The 6,389-nt window shown below is 45.5% G+C and overlaps 1 pseudogene; it reads left to right on the top strand.

Annotated features, from left to right (window-relative positions):
- The first annotated feature begins 3,501 nt into the window (after positions 1-3,501).
- On the top strand, positions 3,502-4,169 carry LOC101979503 (annotated as a pseudogene).
- The last annotated feature ends 2,220 nt before the right edge of the window (positions 4,170-6,389 follow it).

A 6,389-nucleotide genomic window follows, 5' to 3' on the forward strand; every position in this document is an offset into this window, starting at 1 on the left:
ACTTCACACCATAATCTGATGAGCTGTGGGAGGAAGCATGCGGTGAAGGACTGGTTAGGACAAGGTAAGATGAACACAGCAAGCAGGGTGGAGGTTTGCTCTGCAGTGCTCAGTCTATGTCTTCTCCACTGACTGGTATCCAGAGACAAGTTTCCTTCTGCTGGCACAGGGGAGGGAGGGTGCGTTTTCCTTTACAGACATACATTTCCTTCACAGAAGGTCACTTACAGCTTCTTCTCAAATTTCCCCCGAGTCAGAGAGAAAAGAAAAACCCATTTGTGTCCTGACATTCTCCTTCCTCCACTACCTGATCTACTGAGAAGTCAGCGAGCAGCCTCTTGCCCCTGCTGCTAAGAGGAACTCTTACCACCCTGCCTTCCTGTCACAGCGGATGAACGGGGAATCCAAATAAACGGCTTCTTCCCTTAAACCTTTTCTCCCGAGACTACAGTTCCTAAAGAACAACAGTAACAAAAATACTCAAAACCCCTGTTGTGCCAGTAAGGCAGATAGGACATGGCATCGTCTGATCTCCCAGAGTATTTAGGGATGCTGTTTTCTAGGTCCGTTCCTAGACTTCCGAGACTCTTTTATCAGAGTCCTATCCAACTTTCCAGTCACCCCCACCGGCAGCTTTTCTCTCTGCAAAACTCCGTTGAAGAATGAGGCCACAGGGCGGCTTCTCTGTCCTCCCCCGCCACAACCCCGCAATGCAAGTAATAGGATGCTTTAAACTCAAAAGTAAATGATTTCCCGAGATGCTCTCTGGAGGCTCACGGAGGTGCGGAGCCTGCAGAGAAGCAATGAAAACCACTCTTAAAAGAAAGGAAGATAAAAGTGTGTGTGTGTGTGTGTGGGGGGGGGGATGCGTTTCAAATAGAGCCAGGAGACTTCTCTGCTGAAGCTACCTCGGCGCAGTTCCAATTTGTGCTGCGTGCCATCGCCACCTGTTGGTGACAGGCTTCTGAAAGCACCCGACTGAAAAGTTACTCCAGCCAGGAGCCTCGGTGCCCATCTGAAGTCACCAGGCTTTATGTTGTAAAATAGAGACGGATTCCAGAACATACACCAAAGATGGTGAGGGCTCCATCTTTGAAGTACATTCTAAATTCCTGCCTATAGTCTCTTTATCTTCTCAAGTTCCGTACCTCAGACAGGGTTTCACATTTCCTGTCTTCCTCATGACATGGATTCCAGCTCTTCCTTCTTCCCCCTGCTGCGTGGGCTGATATTAGAGGCATGCGCAGCCACCCCAGCCTGCAGCGTCTGAGTCTGAACTCATCAGAAGTAGGGTCAAGGGGCAATGAAGGGTTAGCTCAACCTCTAGAATCTGGGGAAAATGGTTTTGGAATGATTCGATGTGAGAAAATCTACAAAATGCATGCATTCTGCTCTCCTTTCTCTCCTTTGTCCGTTTTGCTTTTCTTCTGTGTTACCCTTTACAAATTCAATCTTACTTATTGTTTGTTATTTTGGTTCTTTGGCTTTTATTCTTTTGATAGGGTCTCATGTAGCTCAGGCTGGCCTTGAAATCTGTATGTAGCCTTGGATGCATGATCTTCCTGCCTCTACCTCTCAAGTGCTAGGGTTTCAGTCAGGTTAAAAATCCTTTCTCATCCCAGCCTCCCTCTGTCTTTCAAACATTGTCTCTGGAAGACATTGTCATTGTCTCTGAGAAGGCAGCAAGATTGTTGCCCAATAATCACTTGGAGACACAAAATAATGATAAAAGTAATAATCATAATATTTCCTTATAATAGGATTGCTCTACTTTATGGAACCAGGAGCAAATGTGTGTAGAAACTTGTCCTTATCTGGTTCCCATGGTACTGAGGAAAGGTGTTCCCTAAGCACCCTGGGTCAGCTCCTGGACCTGCTCTGAGGCCAAGGAGTCAGTCAGAGCAGAAATCCTATTTCTTCACAAGAAGCATCTTTCTTTGGGGTTACCACATAGTCTCCCCAGACTTGGTTGACTTAAAAATTGTTCATTTGGGAGGTCATGCAAATTAAGACTTATCAAATTTCCCTAACCTTGTGCAGTACCACCTCTGATGTGTATGTTAACTGTTACCTAAGCTGTGTGACAGGAACCCAAGGGCCACTTTTGCTGAGAACAACACTTCTCACCTGTAGATGCCTGTAGATGTCTGACGGATGGCTGAGCAAGGCAGAGGAAGCAGCCACTGATAAATGATTTAGCCCAAGACAGAATCTCCTGGTCTGGCTTCAATTTGTGTGCTGGGGATGTTTGTGCTTTTTTTTTTAAATTATTCGTTTTGTGTTGAAAATATTTTAACCCTGACACTAAGGATTTTTCTGGAGAATTACTCCTAAGCCCCTTTAATTATGACATTCACACAGGATGCTTTGTAAATACCAGGTGTCCAAACGCCAGCCCGAGTTCTTCAGTCAGAATCTGGAATGAGAAGGCGAGGGAAGCCGGGGAATTGTCAAAGTAGCTGGATATTGAATATTTCATCTGTATTTTTCTAAACCATGCACAGAAGGGAAATAAATAATTCTTCTAGCTATTGTGCTAAGCGTCCACTGTTGACAGCTTGGGGATGCAAAGTTGGTCGGATTTGAGTAGTTAATAGATGCTAGCAGAACTACTTGTGACTTTGCTCCCAGCTATCCGGGCCCTGTTCCTGGACTCCATGTAAAGAAACACCAGCAGTCTTTGCTATTAAACACGCACGATCCCGCACGGCAGCTGCCAACTAGGAAGCACCTGTAGTCCCTTCCGAAGTGACAAGCCAGGGAGGTGGGGAAAAGGCCACTAAGAAGAGTTTCTTCTGTGAGAGAAGGGGGAGCTCTCTTCCGAGTGGGAAGACACCTCTGAAGATGAGAACTTTCTTTATAAATGTTGATTTTTCTTCGCTAAAGTCAGAATTTATTTTTGCGTTTGAAGGGAGGTAGAAAGAGGCAAAAAGCTTTCCCGGCGTCTGCTGGTCCTTAAACCTTAAGATTGAAGGGTCCTTCAGCCACCCGGAGATGAGAATCAAATTTCTTTTGTGTGACTCGATGGATATCTGTGCATAGAGATTCAGAGTGCCTGACTACAACCTTTTGTTTTGCTGTCTGTATTATCTCTTATTTGGAGGTTCTGACAGTAAAGGTTGGATGGTAGGGGACAGTTTCTTTTTTCTAAGATAGTCCACCTTTTACAATTTTAATTGTCTTATATTTAATACAAGAGGGCCATGTACTATGTAAACCGAATAAGGTTTATGTTGATAATGAAAATAACCGGTTGGAAGTACCTATGTCGTGGTCATCTAAAATTTTGTTTGATGACAGACTAAAGAACTGAAATTTGCCTTTTAGGTGGAATGCCTTTTTGTTTAATGTTAAACATGACTTTGACAAAATATTGATTGAAGCTGGATATTGGATGACATTCCTGAAGGCTGAGGCCATAGGATGCAAGCTTGAAGCCAGGGATATCTACAGAGAGGGCTTAAAGCCAACCTGTACATAAAGAAAGACCCATCCGCCGCCATGATCTGCCTGGTGCTGACCATCCTTGCTAACCTCTTTCCCGCAGCCACAGCGGCGTGAACGAGCGCACGTTCTTGGCAGTGAAGCCCGAAGGCGTGCAGCGGCGGCTGGTGGGCGAGATCGTGCGTCGCTTTGAGAGAAAGGGCTTCAAGCTGGTGGCACTAAAGCTGGTGCAGGCCTCCGAAGAGCTGTTGCGGGAGCATTATGCGGAGCTGCGCGAGAGACCTTTCTACAGCCGACTACATACATGAGCTCTGGTCCCGTGGTGGCCATGGTGTGGCAAGGGATGGACGTTGTGCGTGCTTCGCGGACCCTCATAGGGGCCACTGACCCAGGGGACGCCATGCCTGGCACTATCCGTGGGGATTTCTGCGTGGAAGTTGGCAAGAATGTGAGTCATGGCAGTGACTCGGTGGAAAGCGCTCACAGAGAGATTGCGGTGCTTTGGTTCCACGAGGAAGAGCTTCTGTGTTGGGAGGACAGAGCTGGGCATTGGCTGTATGAGTAGATGCTACTAAAGTCAGCGTTACCAACCTGGAGGTTGCTGGTCTTTACCATCCTCACAGAGCTCGGCAGCAGGAATAGTGCTGTGGGTGCAGGTCCACCCGACCCAGTCTGTCCAGGGACAGCCACTCCCACGTCCCTCCCTGTATTTCTTTTCATAATAAACTGCAGAACCCCCCCCCCCAAAAGAAAGACCCTTCTCTTCTGTAGGTGGAGTTTTCCTGTCCCGACTGCCTGGTTCCAAATCACTGACACGGAGGCCTAATATTGTTTATAAATGCTTAGTGGAGAGCTCAGGCTTGTTACATTTAAATTAACCCATATTTCTTACCTGTGCTTTGCCACATGGCTCATGGCTTGTTACCTGTTGAGGACCAGCCTCAACAAAATGCTGGTAGGTAGAGTAGGGGCATGGGAAAATAAAAGATAGAAACCGCAAGACAGTATCGGGAGAGCGTTTCGGGGATTCCTCAGATCCCGAAAATCACCCTTATTTATCTTTCTACAACTTTTATACCAAACATAAACTGGGGGAGAAGGTAACAAAACACTTCATTAACATTATACAAGAGGTGAAGTCATACAGCCAATTCTGGGGTCACACACACTTAGTAGGCAGACCGCAACCCCTCTCCTGGTGTCCTCATAATTACAATGGAAAGCACAGAAGTACCTCGGCATATCCTGACTACCTGCTGGCATAGCACCAAGCTATCTCAAGTTCAAAAAGGGAAGCCAGGCAGTCACTTCCTGAGCTAGAAGGTGTGATTAAGCCTTGTTATTCGTCAAACTCCCTGGCCATCAGATAAGGTAGGAAATGGGCCTGCATTTGTTGGCCCCCACAGTTACCTAATTTTCTATACATTTTACTTCCTTGGTGACTGGCAGGCGTCTCCCTGACTCCGCCCTTCTTCATCCTAATATCCTCAGTTTGACTGTCCCACCAACCAGCTTAATATTACTTATAAATGCTTGGTGGAAAGCTCAGGCTATTCGCTAACTCTTACGCTCAGATTAACCCACATTTCCAATCTGTGTTTCGCCACGTGCCTCATGGCTTGCTGCCTAATTTTCTATACATCCTGCTTCCTCGGTGGCTGGCTAGCATCCCCCTAACTCTGCCATTCTTCATCCCTGAATTCTCAGTTTGACAGTCCTGCCTTACTTCATTCTGCTTTGCTATAGACCAATCAACTTCTTCATTAATCAATGAGAGTAATACATATTCACAGTGTACAGAAGGATTATCCCACAGCACTCTTCTTTAACAAACAAACAGTAAGAAAAATAAAGTTGAATCTGACAGGCATGCTTTGTTGGGTACTGTGTCAATCACTAGCGCATCTCAATTCGAAACATCAGAGAATCTCATCTGGCATTGTCCAAGAGAGGAAACGAGGCTGTGCCAACTGTCAGGAGAAAGATTTCATTATTTCCTCTTTGTAGTTCTGACACTACTTGAATCTATTATTTCTCTCCAGGCTCCAGACAGATTTCTTTCTGTGAGATTTTCTGTGAGATCCTCATTATGATAGCTGCCTCTGGACCTTCTCCCTTCCTGCTGCACAATGGAGAAACTAGTTTTGGAGTTCCACAGAGCTTCAACAACAGGGCGATTGGAGCCACGCACAGAAGCCAACTGTCAGTCATATAAATCTCCTAGGGGCTCAACTCCAGACAGAGTGTAGAGATGGTGAGCTTTGTGCTTTTCTAAGTGCCGATTTGGTGCCTGTAATTGTAGGCCAACTGTCTCTTCACTAATAGCACTATCACTTTCAGCCTGCTCCCCAGCCTGATAATCAAAAATATTGTCTTTCATTAAAATATGAACCACTTCCATCAGGTCTAAACTCTGAGTTCAGAGATGATGCTTTTCTCATTTGTGTTGAGGCGTCCAGGCAACGGCCCCCGAAGTATAGCATTTTGACATAAGAATTGTCCTTAGCAAAAGCAACTGAAAGAGAAACATTTAAGATAAAATGTCTGACCATCCTCCTTTGCCCTCTGGTCCTTTAAAACAGTTTCGCTGTATACTGCAGGTTATCCTTAAATTTGTAATCCGCCTGCATCAACAACCCCCTCTCCCAGAATTAAAGGCCAGAATAGGTCTTAATTATTAGAGTTAACTCTAGACCTCACCAGCCCAGATAATCTACATAACAGGAGCTTTTATTCCAATCCTCATAACTAGATTTCTTCTTTAGAAGATATTCCCCATATGTTCACTTCCCCATAGCAAACTTAAGGGGCATTTTTCTCTGTAGATTCCTAGGTCTCCAACTTAGGCTCTAGAAATATAATGGATATAAGGCACATAACAAAGCAAAAAGCCAGTGGCTTGGGAAATGGCACAGTTAAAGTGTTTGCCCCACTAAGCATGAGGA

This window comes from Microtus ochrogaster, linkage group LG7_11, assembly GCF_000317375.1.
Source record: "Microtus ochrogaster isolate Prairie Vole_2 linkage group LG7_11, MicOch1.0, whole genome shotgun sequence".
NCBI lineage: Eukaryota > Metazoa > Chordata > Mammalia > Rodentia > Cricetidae > Microtus > Microtus ochrogaster.